Source organism: Solanum lycopersicum, chromosome 12, assembly GCF_036512215.1.
Source record: "Solanum lycopersicum chromosome 12, SLM_r2.1".
NCBI lineage: Eukaryota > Viridiplantae > Streptophyta > Magnoliopsida > Solanales > Solanaceae > Solanum > Solanum lycopersicum.
This window is the reverse complement of record NC_090811.1, coordinates 23511438-23531306: the sequence shown is the minus strand read 5'-3', so window position 1 is coordinate 23531306 and position 19869 is coordinate 23511438.

Here is a 19869-nt window from a genome sequence, read left to right as displayed (position 1 = left end):
ATAGTGAGGTATACATAGATCGATCACATATCATATATGGACTTTAAATAGACTCCTCACTTATTGAAGTTTTTACATAGACTTATCAAATGATAAAGGAACAAATAAGTGTCTTTAGGCATAAGAACATCATGGATAGATAGAGAAATTGTAACATACTCGAACTTGAGGACCTACCAATAACTTGGGAAAAAGTTCCAACTACAAAGTGGCCTCCTATACTTCAATACCCCAAACCTACATTGTTTGGGAAAAAGGGAAAGAATATGGATTATTACAAACCACATAAATTGAATATGGAAATATATGCAAGTAAAACCAATGAAATAATGCTTAAAAGGAAACTTTGTTCAAAACTATGCTAAATCACTTTCAAAAGCCTTGATGCACATATAAGATCACATACAAGTAAATAGGCATAACACCACTTAAGAAAAGTTCATATCCAACACGACCAATATTAGCATAAGGTCATATCAACATGAATAACTCCAACATAAAGTCATAACAACAACTCATGTACTAGATTTCATAACATTAAAGCATATAAGACCCTTACTCACAATCCTTTTCCAAGCCTACAAGTTCAATGCTTATATGAAGCCACATAACCTAACATAATCAAGTAAACAAAGCAAGAAACCATAAGCAATGTCTACATTTCATATATCTTCATATCATTCATATTCATCATCATATATATCAATTTAGACAAATATCATGTTCATAAATGAAACTAACATCATATAAGATAAACATGTAAAGTAAACATATGCATTTAATTCATATCATAAGAGCATAAGAATAACCTCCGAGGAATCCCCTAAAGGTCAACTTGTGCAATGTATAAGTAAACTCCGATTCGCCTACCTACACTAAGTAGAACCCCTTAATTCACCCTAGTTACTATTCTCTTTATTACTTTCATTCATTTTACTTTCGGGAACGATTGCCTTAACTAGAAATAGACCACATGAGATAAACATGTAATCCAGTGTCATGAAATCCTACACAGAAAGAGGGTGCTCTACTTGCAAAGGTAGACCAAAAATAAACATCACATTCTAGGTAGATCCACTTGCTAGTATTCTAAAGGAAGCAACTTAGTTAATAACTAGTAAATATACCTGAAACACTTTTACGTACAATTGCATTGTTGTATTAATTTCATGTGAATCATTGTGAACCTACCTTCATACATTGGAAAGGGACACCTCTCATTTCTAGTTCACTCGGTGCTAAGCGAAAGTCTCTTTTGAAATGTTTTTGTAATGCCCCAAAATGAACTAAGGTGAACTACATCCTCATCAGTGTTTCTTGAGTTACTTTTGTTTTAAAGTGAGTTACTTTAGTTTTATTAGGCATTGTGTGATGTTTTGTTAAGTTTGGAGGTCAATCGACTAAGAACGTCCATGACGTTTGTGTTTCTTGAGAAGTTTAAATGAGTTCTACACATTTGTTACCCTTGAAACCGATGTGGGATATTCTATGACCTAGAAGACTTAGATTAAGGGTTAAACATTCGTGCACGACCTCACCTAGGACCCACAAGGTTCCCTAGTTGAAGGGCTCCAGACATGGACAAAACTATCAAGAACAGTGCTCAATCGACGAGGTAGTCTACTGGACGTAGGCCCACCGACACCCCGTCGACTTGAGGCGTCGTCCCATACTTAGTGGGAAGTACATACCATCCCTCTATGCAACCTTTGAAGCCATTGACACGTAGCAGGACGGGTCGTTGACCCATTGACGCCCAATAGCTTGGGTCGTCGATTGGCTACTTCCAAAAGTGCTAGAGTTGAGGCCAACTTGGGGTGTTTTTTGTATATTCACCCCATTTATTTTATAACCCTAGGTCAATATTTTAATTGAATATAATTTATATTAAGTTTATTTTAATCCCTAAACCTAGAGAAGACCCATCACTTCAAATATTTGAACTCTCTCTCTAAAGAAAACTCTCTCAAAGTCACCATTTGAGTTATAACTCAAAGATTAAAATAAGGGATGATTTGGACGTGTATATTCTTCAAATATTAGTGGGTTCCTTTTCTTTGAGGTATGGTCTCCATCCTTGAACCCTCTTCCATTCAAGGATTCATTCCCAAAAGATTTCAAAAAGGGTTTTCAAACTCTATTTCCTTCTATCTTCGATTTTAAGCATGTGTTTTATTGTAAAAGTATTCTAATGATTTAACTATGTTTATTCTTGTATGAATTGATGATTTCATGTTAAAGACTAATGAACTTATGTATATGCATATTTCAAAGTTCTAGCTTAAGAAATGGGTTAAATGAGCATGTTTTTTAAGGTATGAACTTAGGTTTTCATACGTTGAATATTTTTCTTATCTACTTACCTAAGAGAAATTGATTATATTTGATAATGTATTAGTTAAATGGTTAGTTTTTTATATTGCATAGTGCTTATTGTAAATTACTCTTGAGTCGTATGGTCCACCTTCTTAGTTACGTTGTTTATTTGATGAATTGATATTACTTAGTATGTTTTGTGAGAGTGATTTTGAAGCCCTAGTATATGAAACGAAGTGATATTGAATATAAGTCTTTTCTTGTGTTTTGTGAAGTTGAATAGCATATTTCTCTCAGATTATGCCTAAGTAAAGTATATGACTTTGCGAAGCATGTCAAGTGTGTAAGTAAATGTAGGTCTAAAACATGTATAGAAATTAATATTAATGAAATGTTCTTCATATGAAAGATGTGCTCACAAGTACTCACACACACTTAAATGAATGTATGAAATTAAATTGAGTAAATATTTGAAGTGAGCACTCTTCGTGAGTTGAGATGAAATGTTTAGTAGAAACATGACTATATCCTAAGAGATTTATAAAATATGTCGGAGGATGAGTGCCTTCATGAGTGAATATGTAGTGTTCACTAACTATTATTAACCTATAGTTTAAATTGTTTAGAATTAGTGGGGATTATGTCTAGAACTGAGTGGATATGAAGAAGAGGTGGTTACACTTCGTGAGTTGACATATTGTACTCCAATGTACCTCGTGATATGAGTACTACTCGTGAGTAAAGAATAAGTTACGTAGTAGCAATCTCCTTATCCCTTAATTATGCGCCCTCAAAGGTGTAACTACTGGGAATGCCATGTAAAAGCTAAAAAGAATGACCTTACTCTAGGCAAGTGAGGATCCCTCATTGGTTAGTGGTTAATGTCGAGATTCCATGTTTAGCTATCATGTTCTATGTGGGTTAAGATAACCCTCCACAAAAGAATTTATTGAAATAACTCTACGAAAAGAACGTGCTACTTAGGATAGGGTGTGGTATAGGACGCTATCTATTCATTGCACTAGGTAGAACCTTTTGAAAAGGAAGACTTTGTGTCAAACCTTCTAAAAGAATGTGTTACTTAGGGTAGGTGGTGTTATGGTACGCTATCTAGTTTTTTGGTTTGTTGGGTGTTCTTTCAATGTCTTGTCTTTGAGTGAGGGGCTTTTTCTCCCAAGGTGACAAAACGGAAAGGCGTATTCTTGAGGATTTCTTTGGTGTGTATTGAAGGAGGCATATGCATACTTTCTTCATGTCTTACCTTAGTGAGTCTTAGGATAATCCCGAGGTAGGAAAACTCTTATGGAAATGAGTTCACTTTCTGATCGCTTGGCCTTGGAAGTTCACTTATTAAGAATATGATAATCCATTGTTAATGCTTTATATGATTCATTGTGATGGTTCAAAATAATTCATTTTAATGTCAAATTTGACTTCACTGTAAGCTTTGGAAAGTTACTGTAAATTGCGTCCTTAGTGTAAAATTATGGAACTTTTTCTCTATATGTTTAAATAATGTTCCTTATGATGTTTTGCTTCTATATTATTGAAAGTTTTACTTAAATTGCATGAAATGTTTTTTTAACAAAATTTCCCTTTTCGCATCTTTTTGCATATGCCATACTTAGTACATTATTTGTACTGAACCCTTACTTTTCTATAATCTATAAGTATAGGTTGAAGACTTTTTAGAAGATTCAAAGGCAAGCTTGGGAAATTCTCTCTCTCAAGAATTGGTATGTCCCTATATATTCGAGGACAAAGTCTATTGTTTCCTAGTTTTATTATTAAGACTTGATATGTATTTCATTTCAATGTAAAGAATCGTGTCCCAATGATATTATATGTTGTGTCTTATGTTTGGCTTGTTACAATGATATTTCTTAAGTATTTATGAAATGTTTCCTTTTGATTAATTAATTCGTAAAAATTTTAAATTTCATATATTTTTCATGTCTTATGTAATTAATGCTAGTTAAAGGGCTTGTACATGACCCCCAAAGGGTCAAGTACGCCTTCCCATGAACCGAGGATTCTCCCTAACTCCTAGGTGTACTTTTGGGTCGTGACAGAGTTGGTATCAGAGCATAAGGCTATGGGAAATAGTTTTGGGTCTCGAAAGTCTCACAAGACATATCTAGCAGTATCTTGGTCATTGGTGTAAGTCACGACACATCCATGGACAAGATTCTATAGAATCATAGAAGTTTCAATTTCTTCTCTTTTCTAATGTCGTGCCTTAGAGTTGAGTCATATAAGGTGTCTTTTCTCAACCTCTTCTCTTTGTGTTTATAGTACATGAATATGAGAAGATCAAACGCTAGAAGGGAAAATGGATGTGTAGCTAATGAGAGTATACCTCCCCATGTTGACCAAGTTCCTATTGTTGAACTAGAGGAAAAGAATGATGAGGTTCCCCTTCAAGAACCTCAAGTGCCACCAGAACCTCAAGAGCCTCAAGTGCTCTTTATGCCTCAATGTCCTTTGTTTATGGGGACATGACTAATGCGGAGATCAGGCTGCCCTAATGAACTTGACCCAGCTCATGACGGCTCAAGATTATGTCGTCAACAATCATGAACAAGATTATGACCCAGCTCATGACGGCTCATGCGGAGAAAGTAATGTTAGTCGCTTACCAACTCAAAGATATGGATCAAGTGTGGTATGAGCAATGGAGCATTGATAGACCCTTAGAGAGAGGTCTGGTTGATGGGGAGAATTCAAAGAGGATTTCCTAGATAGGTTATTTCCCCTAGAGTGGATGGAGAAGAAGATGGTTGAACTCATGAACCTTCATCAATGTTGAATGAGTGTGCAAAAGTACTCTCTCAAATTCACCCAACTTTCTAAGTATGACCCAACCATGGTAGCCAACCCTAGGGCTAGGATGAATAAATTTGTTATGGGAATGTATAGTTTGGTAGAGAAAGAGTGACATACGGCAATGCTTCCTAGTGACATGGATATCTCTAGGGTCATGGTCTATGCACAACAAATTGAGGAATCCAAAATTAGAAAGGTAAGGCAAGAGGGTAAGAGGCCTAGGTCGGATGATTACATTCACAAAAATCATAATATGAGGTACTATCACCATGATTCTTCCATGGGAAACGAGGAGAGGGATCCAAATCAAAGTGGTGGCCATTCTTCTGAGAGGAATAGGTACCCAACTTGTGGGAAGCAACATTTGGGTAAGTGTCATGCCGGAACGGATGGTTGTTTTTCATCTGGTAATATGGGCAACAAGATGAGGGATTTCCCTAACATAAAGGCAAGAGGAAAAGAGGTCAATAAATCTTCCTTAGACCCTAATGCTCCAAAGAATAACACTTCCTATGGGATGGGAGCTAGGAAAGATAATTAATCCGGATTTGATGGTCTTGGTAAGTTTTAACTCTTTATGATTGTTGTTTTTATTTTATGAAATGATTTTATATGGTTGTATTGTTCATATGATCATGTCATCTTTGATTAATTTCTTAAAGCATGAAATTTTGAAAAAAATTTACTATATTGGGCAGTGTTACAGTGAACCTCACTGTAAAATTTGTGCATTTTTAAAACAAATTGTTTTTCTTGAACTAATCAATGTGTGGAAATGTGTGTTTGTATGAGCATGTTTAATGTTGGAGAAAGTATTTCCTCCGTAGGAGAAAGTTAAGGGTGAGTTTTGAAAATTTTACAATTTGCAAGAGTTGCCTATGTTGATAAGTGTTTGAATGTTTGAAATGATGTTCCTTTATAGTTGATGATTTGATTTTGATTATGATGATCATGATTTTAATGTTTTATCTGATGCTAAGTCAGTTCTTGTGGTTCTGGAAGCGTAAGTGTCATTAGAGGATGAATGTAATTCTAATTGGGGGAGAATGTAACCCCCCAAAATGAACTAAGATGAACTAGAGACTCGTAAGTTTTTCTTGAGTTAATTTTGCTTTAAAATGAGTTATTTTAGTGTTATTAGTCATTGTGTGAAGTTTTGTTATGTTTGGAGGTCAATCGACTATGAACGTTCATGACGTTAGGAAGGTGTGCCTTAGAAAGTACTTGTGTGACTTGAGGTGTTTGAGTGAGTTCTACGTGTTCATTTTCCTTGAAACCGATGTCAGATGTTACTAATACATATAAGACTTATTTTAAAGGTTTAAATTCCTAGGAACCACTAGGAGCCGTAGATAAAGGGCTCAAGACTTGGACAAAACTGCCAATAAGACAGCTCAATCGACGAGGTAGTCTACTGGGCGTACGCCCATCGACGCCCAGTCGACTTGGGGGCGTCGTCCCATACTTAGTGAGAAGTCCTGAACGTCCCTTGATGTATCCTCTAAACACATCTACGCCCATTAGACGGGCCGTCAGCCTATCGACACCCAGTAGCTTCGGTCATCGATTGGTTACTTCCAAAAGTTGCTGAAGTTGCAGCCATCATGGAGTGTTTTGTGTAAATTCACCTATATTTTATAAACCTACATCAATATTTTTAAAAAATTTTTAGTTATATTAAGTTATTTTTAATCCCTAGACCTACACAAGACCCCTCACATCAAATATTCAAACTCTATCTCTAAAGAAAACTCTCTCAAAGTCACCATCTGAGCTAAGACACAAGGAGGGAAAGAAGTTCTGGTTTTGACGTGAATCTTATCAAAAATTAGTGGGTTTCCTTCCCATTGAGGTGTGGTATCCATCCTTTAAACCTCTTCTATTCAAGGAGTAATTCCCAAAATATTTGGAAAAGGGTTTTCAAACTCTATTTCCTTCAATTTTCGATTTTAAGCGTGGGTCTTTTTGTACAAATGTTCTAATGATTTAAATATGTTTATTATTGTATAAATTTATGATTTTTAATGTTAAAAACCTAATGAACTTATGTATATGCACATTTCAAACTTTTAGCATAAGAAATGAGTTAAATCAGCATGTTTGGGTAAGGTATGAACTTGGGTTTTTATATGTTGATTATTTGTCTTAGATACTTTCGTAAGGGCCTTATTATGATGAAATGTTGATATATTTATTATATTTGATAATATCATTGTTAAATTGTGAGTTTCTTATATTGCATAGTCCTTATATTAAATTGCTCTTAAGTGGTATGGTCCACTTTCTAGGTGGCGGTGTTTGTTTCATGAATTGATATTACTTAGTATCTTTTGAGAGTGTGGTTTTGAAGGCGTAGTATATGAAATGAAGTGATATTGAATATGAGTCTTGTCTTGTGTTTTGTGAAGTTGAATAGCATATTTTGCTTAGATTATGCCTAATTAAAAAATATGACTTTGTTAAGCATGGGAAGTGTGTAAGTTGATGAATGTAGGTAGTTATAAAGCATGTACAAAAATTAATATCAATGAAAGAGAAAATACATCAAATCCCCCCTGAACTTAGCACAAAAACTCACTTTAGTAGTTAAACTATATGGGTAATTATTTAGCCCCCTAATCTCTTTTCAAATAAATTAAAATACACCCTAATATAATAATTACATTCTAACAATGGCAAGTGAATTCACACGTGCCATGTCATTGATACATCAGTGCCATATCAGCGTCACGTCATTGACACATCAGCATCCCATTCAACATATTTAAATTTTAAATTTTAATTATTTTTTGTTGCTTTTTATTTACTCACAATTTAATAAACTAAAATAATCTCAAAAAATAAAAATTAATATAAGAAAAATAATCTAAAAAAATCAATTGAAATAGATTCAAAATCTGAAAATCGTTCTCACAAGAACAATCAATTTTTTATGATACAAAATTTAATAAATAATAACTACTAAAATACAATTTAAAATGAACATTTGTAGAGTTTCATTGAATATAGCCTCAAGTTGATCACATTCAAACCTTGCCATATAGACTAATATATATTTGAAGGAAGAATAAATTGATGACTTTCCAATTTTTTCTTGTTCATCACATTTTTTTTGAATTTATTGAAGCAAATTAAAGGAAATGAGGGAGGGATGGATCCTTCTTGATGAAGGACAAAAAATATGAAAAGTATAACAAAGAAAAAGAAAAAGAAGAAAAGTGTGAAGTACCGACATTTTAAGAAAAATAAATAGAGTAGGAGTGGGGGGCCGTTGGGGGTGAGGGGGTGTCAAAAAAGAAGAAAGGTTAGTGCAAGTTGTGGTTGAGCGAGGGAGGGGTGGATTGGGTATGAGGAAGATTAAAGGACGGGAGATGAGGGTGGAGTTGGTGGTACTAAAGGTTGGGGGTGGTAGGGTATAAAGAAGATGAAAAAAAACTAATTATTGGATAAAATGAAAATAATTGGGGTCCACTCATTATTTTTACCTTTTTTTTTATCTATACGCGTCTCATTTTTTGATTTGACATGTCAGCGATTTGGGTGTACTTTAATTCACTTAAAAAGCGATTAGTGGAGGTAAATAATTACCCGAGTAGTTTAAGTACTAAAGCGAGTTTTCATGCCAAGTTCAAGAGGGAATTTGTGTATTTCCCTTAATGAAATGATGTTTATATGCAAGATGTGCTCACAAGTACTCACACACATTTAAATTAATGTATGAAGTTAAATTGAGTAAATAGAGGAGTTTTGAGGTGAACACTCTTCGTGAGTTGAGATGAAGTGTTTAGTAGCAACCTCACTACATCCTAAGAGGTTTCTAAGATAGGTCGGAGGAAGAGTGCCCTTCATGAGTTGAGATGTGTTGTTCACTAGCTATCCTTAACCCATGGCTTAAAGTGTTTTGAATCCGTGGGGTTTATGTCTAGCTGTAAGTTGATATGAAGAAGAGGCGGTTACACATCGTGAGTTGAGATGTTGTACTCTATTGTACCTCTTGAGATGAGTACTTATCGTGAGTTGAAAATTAGGTTACTTAGTAGCAATCTCTTTATCCCTTAATTATGCACCCGCATAGGTGTAGCTATTGGGAAAGACATGTAAAAGCTCAAAAGAATCACCTTACTCTAGGAAAGTGAGGATCCCTCATCCGATAGAGGTTAATGTCGGGATTCCATTTATAGCTCTCATGGTCTATGTCGGTTAAGATAAACCTTCACAAAAGAATTGATTAGGCTAATTATTCTAAAAGAACATTCTACATAGGTTAGTGGTTGTAATAGATGATATATACTCATTGCACTAGGTAGGACCTTCCGAAAGGGGAGACTTAGTGCCAAACCTTCTAAAAGAATGTGCTACTTAGAATAGGTGATGATATGGGTCGCTATATACTCATTGAACTAAGTAAGCATTCTGAAAGGGAAGACTTTTGTGGTTTGTTGGGTGCTGTTTTAATATCTTGTCCTTGAGTGAGGGGCTTGTTCTCCCGCGATGAGTATGCCGAAAGGATTAGTCTTGAGGATTTATTTGGTGTGTATTGAAGAAGGCATATGCATAATTTCTTCATGTCTTACGTTAGTGAGTTTAAGGATAATCTCGAGGTAGGGAAGTTTTTACGGAAATGAGTTCATCTCTATGCTTGGCCTTGGAAGTTCACTAATTTAGAATAAGATAATCCATTGTTAATGCTTTCAACCTTATATTATCATACCCTTAGAAAGATCTCACAATTAAACATAGTCATGACATTTCGTTGCATAAATCATATCATCATCTTCTTAATCTGATCACGTATAATACTTTAATCGAACATCATCATCAAGTATAAATCATCATTATTGAAGTAAAGAACTCATAATCATAAATTCTTACCAAATATCCTCCATATGACTCTTTAAAGATCTTACCATCAATACAATAATAGAATCAATTCACATAATAACATTATGTAATAGTAATCTATACAATAACGATGTCAATTGAATCATCACTATTCAAATCAACCTCAATTCATAACCTAGGGTTTAGGAAAAGGGTTCACTTCAACGATTTTTCCAAAGAACTAGGTCAAAGACTAAGAACTACAAAAATTAACTAATATTCAATCATAATGTATCAATAATAATCAAAGGAATTTAACATCAAATTCATTTGAAAGAGCATTCACGAAATTGGAAGCAAACCCATCTTTTTGACATCATTAGAAACCAATTTTGAAGAGCCTCTTGTGGAAAGAGATCCTAAGAGTGAATAGCTTCCATGCCTTAGGGTTACTTGAAGAATGTTGGAATAAATATTGTGTCTTGGAACCCTAATAAAGCTTGGAGTTAGTCTTCAATAGTGGTTTTAGAATAGAGAGAGAAAGTAGATAGAAGTTGGAGAGAATTAGGTTGGGGAATAATGAGGTGTTAAGTTAGTTTATTACTTAGCATAGCTTATATAGTCCATTAAATATCATAATTAAAAACCCATGAATCACCTAAATAATTAACTGACAAAGTCAATAAATAAAAAAAACTAGGCAGTTACTCGACCCTCAATCGACGAACCCCCGCCTACGGGGCGTCGATCAAACCACGGCCCTATACTGGCAAGCCATTGTTTTCCAAAAATAGGGTGTTTTGAGACCATTTTTGAAATAATATAAGTATGTACCTACGACACTATTGACATGTAGTTGACCCATCGACGACTCATCGTTTGGTCCATCACTTGCTCGTTGTCCATTTACAAATTAGGGTCAAATGTGAGTGATCTCCTAAAGGTCCCTTAGGGTAGTCCTTGCGGAGTCGTACAAGGAGTTTTAGACCCTAAACATACGCCAATACATGTCTAACACCTGCTTACTAAATCTGACTAAATTTTGGCTCTTAAAACCTCTTGAAACATGTCAAGGCACAGTAACTCACATTTCACACTTCTCCGAATGTCATGGTCGTTTCTTGACATTTTGACTCAAAAATTTCTAAGTTTGTGACAACATATTAGTTTAGGCTTAGAAACAGTGGTGTAGAGCTTCGTTAATCCTGTAAGGCTCTATACTAGGTCATTGAGTGTTATATCCGCAAAGTTCTGAATATGCTCATGGGGATTCTCATGATCCAGCCCCTAAATATGTCTTTAGCTTGCAATAGTTTTAGCATTATTTTTGTCACGTTGAATGAAGAATGATCCCCAATTGGTTGTAGGAAAATAGCACCTCCACCGCCCCAATAGAGCTTCATTTTCCTGAAGAAATCATTACAATCATCTTTGTAACAAAGTTGGTTCACCGTGCTTTCATTTCGACTCATCATGTGACCTGATCGCAAACAACTCACAACAAAAAAAAGTTTCAACTACAACACAAAGAAATAATAATTCAAACATTGATAAGAGAATTATAAACACCACTTCTTGGCAGCAGCATCATTTAGATTAATGCTCAACTACACCTTATGACATACTATGTGTAGACGATCGTATTCTAGTATAAAACCCAAAAGGTGAGTTTGGTTGAACGCTTATGGAGCGGTACAATTTTGAATTCAATTATGAAGTTGCAAATGAAATTTTATTGATTGTAGGGATGAAATTTATAAAAAATTATTAAATAAATGGATGTGGTGACATAACTAAAACAATCACTAACAATAGGGGAAATCAAATGATTAAGAGATACTCATGGGCATGATAGACTAACTATCAATTTTGTTAAGTAGATGCTCCGTAATAACTAATGGATTCTAAATCTTAGCAGTTAGGTTGAACCTTAGATAATAGCTTTGTGTCGAAAAACTATTACAATTCAGGTGACTTAACTCGAAACTCAAAATTCATAACACTTAAAAAATCCTAAAACCTCATGTTATCTACTCTCTCAAGCTAGATAAGCAGATTTTAACTTTGGATTCACTCTCTCAAGCTGAACCCACATTAATCCAATAACCACAAATCCTAATTTATAACCTTGGTTTTACACCTCTCTCTCAAACAGGAATAAATAATTAAGTAAGATTGAAATAAACATTCCAATTCATCAATTTAACACCACTATTAATCAAACCCACTTCAAAATTGCAATAACATCAATAATCTATAACATGCATAAGCTAAATCAGAAAATAAGTCACATAGAAACACCCCTCAAGTATGAGGATTTTATCTATTCATCATAAAAAGTAATAATTCAATACAACATTTTTCATGGTTGGGTAGTGATCTCCAAATCATTAGACTGACTGAATATTGCTTCAATTATAAAACCCAATTAGAAATGTACTTCAAATTTCCTTCAAAACTAAACAAAAACCTTGTTTTCATTGTGAATATGAGTTTTCCCGATGTTTTTTCATACCTTCATCCTTTTAAAAAAAACTAATTTTGTACAAATTAAAAAGTTGGCCTTCTGGGGAAATTTGGCGACGTAAGTCGTGCTTCACTGACAGGTCGGTGATTCGCCAATCTCCCCTGTCCATCGCCTTTTTGTCTCGATTTCTAATCTAACATGTATTGTTACTTTAGGAGCCTATGTTGTGTTGTTGATGGATTTTGCAATGCGTCCTTTGCTCCTTCTGGATTGCCAATTTTCTGGCATCCTCATTGAATGTTTTGTAAATTTTTGCAAACTAACCTCTCTTCACAAATCCAATTGGCCCTTAGCTGATAGGGCTTATACCTCACCCATTTGACTATAAATTTTGGTGCGTGAATAGTCTACTCAGCGGATCACCTAGTGAAGTTGATGATCTTTAACTTTGTTGATCTTTCATTTCACTTTCGTTATCCTAGACATAGATCAATAAATTAATATCAATTTGGATCATAAATCAGGAATTGAGGATACTTAAACTATGAAAACCAAAGCTTAAATCAATTGAAATGTCAGACTCATCAATATGTTGTGGTCTAAGAGGAGGTTGTCGCTGAAGCTATCCAGTTTTATCATTATTAGTTCACTACTAAAACTAACAATGGGAAGTTGACATTACTAAAAAAATATGAAGGTTTTTATTACTATTGGTGACAATCATATTTTAAAACCATATGTCATCAGATGAAGTTAATAGTGTTTAAACTTAATGGTTATAGTGTCAGTGGCCCGGATAGCTTCACTAGAGTGTTTTGCAAGGTTTATTGGAGTAAAATTGATAACGATGTTGTCAAGATAGTGAACAAATCAGGTTGTACACTTCACGCTAATTTAGTCTTATTACCTAAAAGATAAAATATGCATATACTTTCTTATTTAAGACCAATTATTCTATGTTATAATCTGAATAAAGTGATTTCTAAGATTATTCATGATAGGTTTTAGAATCTACTTCCCCAACATACTTCAAAGAATTAATCTGATTTTGTGAAAGGTAGAAGTATTACATAAAATGTGTTATTGTCTTAAGAGATTATTAGTGAAATCAAGAAAAGGGGTAAACCTGCAAATCTTGTAATTAATCACTAAAAGAAAAATGACTTTTCACAAAAGGAAATCGATTCGTTAAAAATCTACATCCAGTCTTGAAAGGTCTATAACGACCGGGAAAAAATTGATCATTGCCGGTCGTTAAAAGCTCTTTGTTAAAGCTAACGACCAGATTGCATAGCCGGTCTTTAGATATTACTCAGAGACAACCACAAATCTGGTTGCCACGTTTACTAGCAACTACAACAAGTTCCCTTCTTTTATGATCATTTGGTAGTTAATGTTGAAGCAAAACAAAAATTTCTAGTCGTTATAAATACATTTAGTGGTAAGATTCTTCTATTGATTAAATTACTTTTACCAGCCAAGTTAAAATTACTTTCGTTGAATTTAATCAAGTTAACGACCATGTTTGTTTCATAAATTTATTTTCAAATAAATACATATAGTTTTTCCCTCAAGACATTTCGGATCTTAATACTATTTTTTTCACAAGCCATAAAAAATTTAATACACCCTCTGTTTTCAAAAAGAATGACTGTAGTTCCTTTTCAATATGTTTCAAAAAGAATGACCACTTTCCTTTTTTGGTAACACTTTGACTTTAACTTTTCATGTGATATATTTAAGACCACAAGATTAAAGGGCGTTTTGGTACATTTGACATCACTTTAATTTAGAACAACAAGATCAAAAACTCTTCTTTCTTTTCTAAAAGTATGTTCCAAGTCAAACTAGGTTATCCTTTTTTAAACGGAGGGAGAATAAAATTTCATAATTTTTTGTCATGAACCAAAACATACTGGAAAACTTACATATAAATATATGTTCAACACAATATCTAAAACAAAACTATTCAACATAAGATCTAAAACATAGTTTTTCGACTTAAATATTATAAAATAGACATGTTTGATGCCTATCGAATCCTAAAAAAAGATAAAATGAATTGGCTGCATATACAGGTTTAAACTTTTATAGATATGCACTAACAATAAAAATATAATCGTTCATTTCAGTTGTCTCCAAAATTCTGCAACAAGACTTTGTTTAATGTTCATCACATTCTTCTATGTGTTATAAAAAACAATTTAAGGTCAATTAGTAACACAATTTCGAATAGCTATAACTTTTATCTTTTAAATCATTAATCAAACATTTATATATAAAAAAAACTCAAACAAAAACAGGAAATGTATGGGATACTAACTAATAACACAAGCAAGCTTCATGGATAGTAAGAAAATACATAAGATACTATTCATTCTCTAATCTAGAAAGCTTGATTAGTTAATGTTATAAAATATTCTATGGCTTAAAATCAACATAAAAAGCATTCTATGTCTGTTTCTATATTTCTATCATTTAGTCCATGTTAAGAATATCTTTTTTATACAAGAGCCAACTTGTTTTACTTGTTACAAGTTTTTTTTTATAACGATGTTATATCATATCAACATCAATTATCTTTCTCATTTTTAGAATTAAATGTACAATGTAAGTTCCATACATCACCTATATTGCTGAAAAGAGGATCCAATAGTGTCTTAGCATTTGGAGAAAGCGACTAGGCTCAACTATTGAACTAGACTATAGAATTCATCCATGCAGTTTAATTTGAAGGATAGGAATACTAAAGGTTTTGAGAAGAATGAGGCTACAATGGAAAATATAACCTTTAGAGTTGATTTTTTTTTTGTGTTAGAGCTACTGCACAGCCAAACTTTTATTAGATAGATGTAGCTTTTATATTTTTTGAGTTTTGTAAGAAGGTAATAACTTCCGTTTTTTTATATATGTAGTACTGGGCTAATTAGTTTTGTGAATATCCACTTTGGTGATCAATAAATCCTAATTACAAATTATCATCATATTCAAGTAAAGTTCAATTGATTAAAACAATAAAATATGGAGTTCATGCTTATTGCGCACACGTCTTTCTTCTACCCAAGAAAGTGATCAAGGATATAGAATAAACCAGCATGACCTTCTTATAGACACGGACAATAACAATTTCTAGAAGAGCATTGGTGTCATGAGAAACTACATGCAAACAACATGTTGCGGGTCATTCAATATCATTGAACAAAATAAATCTAACTTAATTAGCAATTGCATAATTTTGATAGAAAGGATTGTGTATGGATATGATGGGTAAATAGTTATTTTATAAAACTTAAATAAGGGAGGTTGAAACTGTCCTATTACCTAAATATGCATCATGATTGATAGTATTGGGGTCAGGAGACATATTTTTACAAGGGCAAACATGTTAGGGTGCTTTGATGGCTGAGGTTGCAAAAATACACAAGGGAGGAAAGTTCTCTACTTAGAAAATGTATCTATACCTATCTCATGTCCATATTTCCCAAACTTCAGTAGAAGAGTATTACCTTGAAAAACGGAGTGTACCCTAGGTTCAAGATTATTATGTGGATGGTTGTCCAAAGAAGAGTAGCAAAGGTAGACATGCTTGATAAATTGGTATACAACTTCCACATGAATGTGTATTTTGTAGTAAAACAGGGGAGACTTTTTATCAGACTTTAATGGAGTAGACTATGCAGCTGGTTGGGATTTCACAGGTTATTTTTAACCAGACAATAAAATAGACGAGCATATTCATATTCGTGGCAAGCAAAAGGGAAACTGGTTACCTATACTTTAAAAACTAAATTTGTATCCCTAGGCATTTTACAGAGTAATAGTTATAAATATGTATAGGCTAGAATGATATATAGCAGTTAGGCCATCACTATTTTGTTTGTACTAAAAAGATTGGTCATGAATGAAAAATCCCTGCTAACCGAAAAATTTTCTAATTACAAAGAAACAAACATCCAACAGTATAAGAAATGTATCGATGAAAGTAGTATTATCTACCTTACACCACTTGTTCTATAAGTACAAGTTGTTTGATACATGTGACTGTGAATGTTATTATGAAGATAAACAAAAATGAGATTACCATCTTTCGCATTTATACAATTCAGAAAGTTCAAATAGTTTAGAGATCATTGTTCTAAAACTATAACACAATAAATATTTAACAGGCAACAGAAATACTAAGGTGAACATGCATGAAAAGAACTAAATTAGGAACATAGGAATACATCCTAATTGTGACAGTAATATGGATAATTTTGTAAGCATGTAGTCTCATTAATCATGGAAAGTAGTACAACTAAAGAGTACCTACCCTCTAAAATCATCTTATCATAGAAAGACAAACCTATCCATTAGATAAGCCCTTATCAAGGATGAGAATTTGTTAATGACATCACTAAATTCATTAAAAATACATATCATGGCATAGCTACTAAAATGCTTCCTAACCTGGTGGAGGTGATGGATGTTGAGGAACCATTATACTTTTAAGGAGATCATATGTACTCTCTAGAATATCAATATGCTTTTCCAGTGATTCCTTTTCTTTTCGAGTTGTTTTCAATTCTTCCATCCGCACAGCCTTAGAAGTACTACCACCTTTCAACTCCTTAGTGGTTATCCCACAACCAAATACAACATAAATTTTGCATTGAGTTCCAATTAACCATTCCACTACCTAAATATTAGTAAGAGGCGATTAAGATAGTACAAGCTTTTGAATGTCAGCCTATAAAGCACAAGAATGTTCGAAATATTTCACCAAATTAATCCCGAGAAAGAATGTTAAATGAAATTTAGCGATAAACATACATATTTTTCATTGGTTTCGGGTTCGACCAGCTCATTTCCATTTTTAGAGTCCCAAAGAAGATAGTTGCCATGTCTTTTGGATTACCATCTTTGCCTCCCTTAGCAACAAAATAAGTAAGTGTTATATGATCTTTTATACAAAAGGAGGTTTCCTTGTAGGGTTTCAGGATTTATTTACCATTACATAAATAATCTCATATAGGCTTGCTACCCGTACAGTGAGACATACACAACTTATACTTGTTGATTGTGTTTATTCTACTTGATTTATGCATTAAAAACACAACAAAAAAATATCACAAGCTTGTTTAATGATTCTATTTTATTCTTAAATTAACTTTTGTAATTACTTTGCATCCTCTTGAGCACACATGAAATCATTTCATCAAAAGAACTATTCCAAAAGAGTAATCATACGTGACTTAGAAATAAAATAATATTAATCAATAGATATATAATCATACCTTAAACTTATCAGATAAAAAATGTTCCTTGACCAACAATTTTTCACATCTGGGAATACCCCCTAGACACAACCGGCAACGTCGTCCTCTTTGAGGACTAAAAGTAGCCTCTTAGCTTACATCATTACATTCATAGGTCAAATATAGTGGAAATTTAAAAAATTTCATTACTTCTACTTGGAGGTTTACATATAACTCTACATACACATAGTATACATATATTGAGTATACATACAACCTTCGTATAGGAAGATTACTTAATCTTGTACTTTTATTGAACATAGATATATAAAATATAACTGTCTCAAAATAGTTGTCTCATCTCATAATAATCTAATAAGAGTATATCAAATTTGGGTCTAGCTTATACATCAATGAAACAACACCACATATAGGTCATACAACGTTTAATATCCAAATGAAAAGGAAAGATACATAAGAGTCTTGAACACTAAGCAATATCATAGGCTTGATGGTGGCATCACCCTCGGAAAGTGAGTACTTACCCTACTTAGATGATTAAGAAATCCAAGTCTTCTTCAAGTCGTCTCCAAAAGCCCTTCAACGACCGGAACCTAAAATGTTGGGGAAAAGGAAGAAATAGGTTTAGTACACCACTTGTACTTTGTATGAGACCATATGCACACATATCATGAAAACATGCTAAAAGGGGACATTTCATTAAGTATGCAATTTATTTTGAAAACAGTTATGCACATTAAACAAGACTATACCCAATCATTAAGGCATATGAATTAAGTCATAGTAATGTACATCAGAAGACAAAAAACATCAAAACTAGTCAAGTCAACATGCATATCATGTGATTAAATACATAGTCAAGTAACTCTATCACCAAGTCATAAATAACCACAAGCATGAATAAGAGTTCATTATAACATAACCTATGTAAGAAAATTATTCATGAACCCCTATCAAGTCAATAAGTGCAATGACAAAGAAAGGCCCCATAACCTTACATAATCAAGCAACTCAAAAAAATTCATGACCAACATCCCACTTCACATAGCATAACACTAAGAGTACATAATGTTATACTTTAGCATTATAGACCAAATACATGTTCATAAGAGTAATTAACAACACACATTATCATTACCATGTAAGATCATCATGTACATATCATTTTGATACATAGACTTATACATACATAAGAACATAATCCTAAGACTTCCTTAAGGCTAACTAGTGCAATGTATAGGTAGAGTCTCATACCCCTACCTACACTAAGCTAGACCCCTCAGGTTATCCTAGTTAGAGTTCATATCGTTAAGTCATTTGACCTTTTTGGTACATCTTGACCTAACCGATATACACCACATGAAATAATATGGAATCCAGTGTCATGGAATCCTACACCAAAAGAAGGCGGACTACTTGCCAAGGTAGTAACAAAACATGAACATAGAAAGTATGTGGATACACTACCTAGTATTCCTATGGGAGAAACATAGTTCAAGAACTAGGAGATATAGTTGGGACCCTCTTTTTTCTACATTCATTATAGGATCCAATCTCATGAGTAAGTTAGTGAACCTACATTTACTATGTGGTATAGGACACTCCTCACTCTAGTTCACTCGGTTCTAAGTTAGAGTCCCTTTCGAATTGACTTTAATTCCATTATTAATCATCATAACTTATTGTTGGTCATAGGGTCTAACCCTTTTATAATCATCATCATTATCATAACTCAATAAGAATTTCATGAGTATAATTCATTCATTACAATTCATATAAGTGAGGTTAGCACATTTACATATCACTTCATAATAAGGCACATTGGAAAATCATTCACCATCCTTATAACATTTACATCTCAGCCAAAACCTCACAAACCATATTCAAGACATTTCAATTCAACATCATACCACCCTATCAATCCCAATACAAGGAATACTCCGATACAACATCATAACTTAATCACAATTAACCATAATTTTAAATAAAGGATAGGGATTACAAGACTTACCAAGTCTCCTTAATAATTCATCATCAAGGTCTTACCATCAACCCTTAATTCAACCCAATTAGGGTATAACATCATCATAATTAAATTACCAACAAAATAACAAGTCCAAAATAATCACTAGTTCATAGCTTAAGACAACAGGCATATTGCCAAGTCATAATCTTATTCAA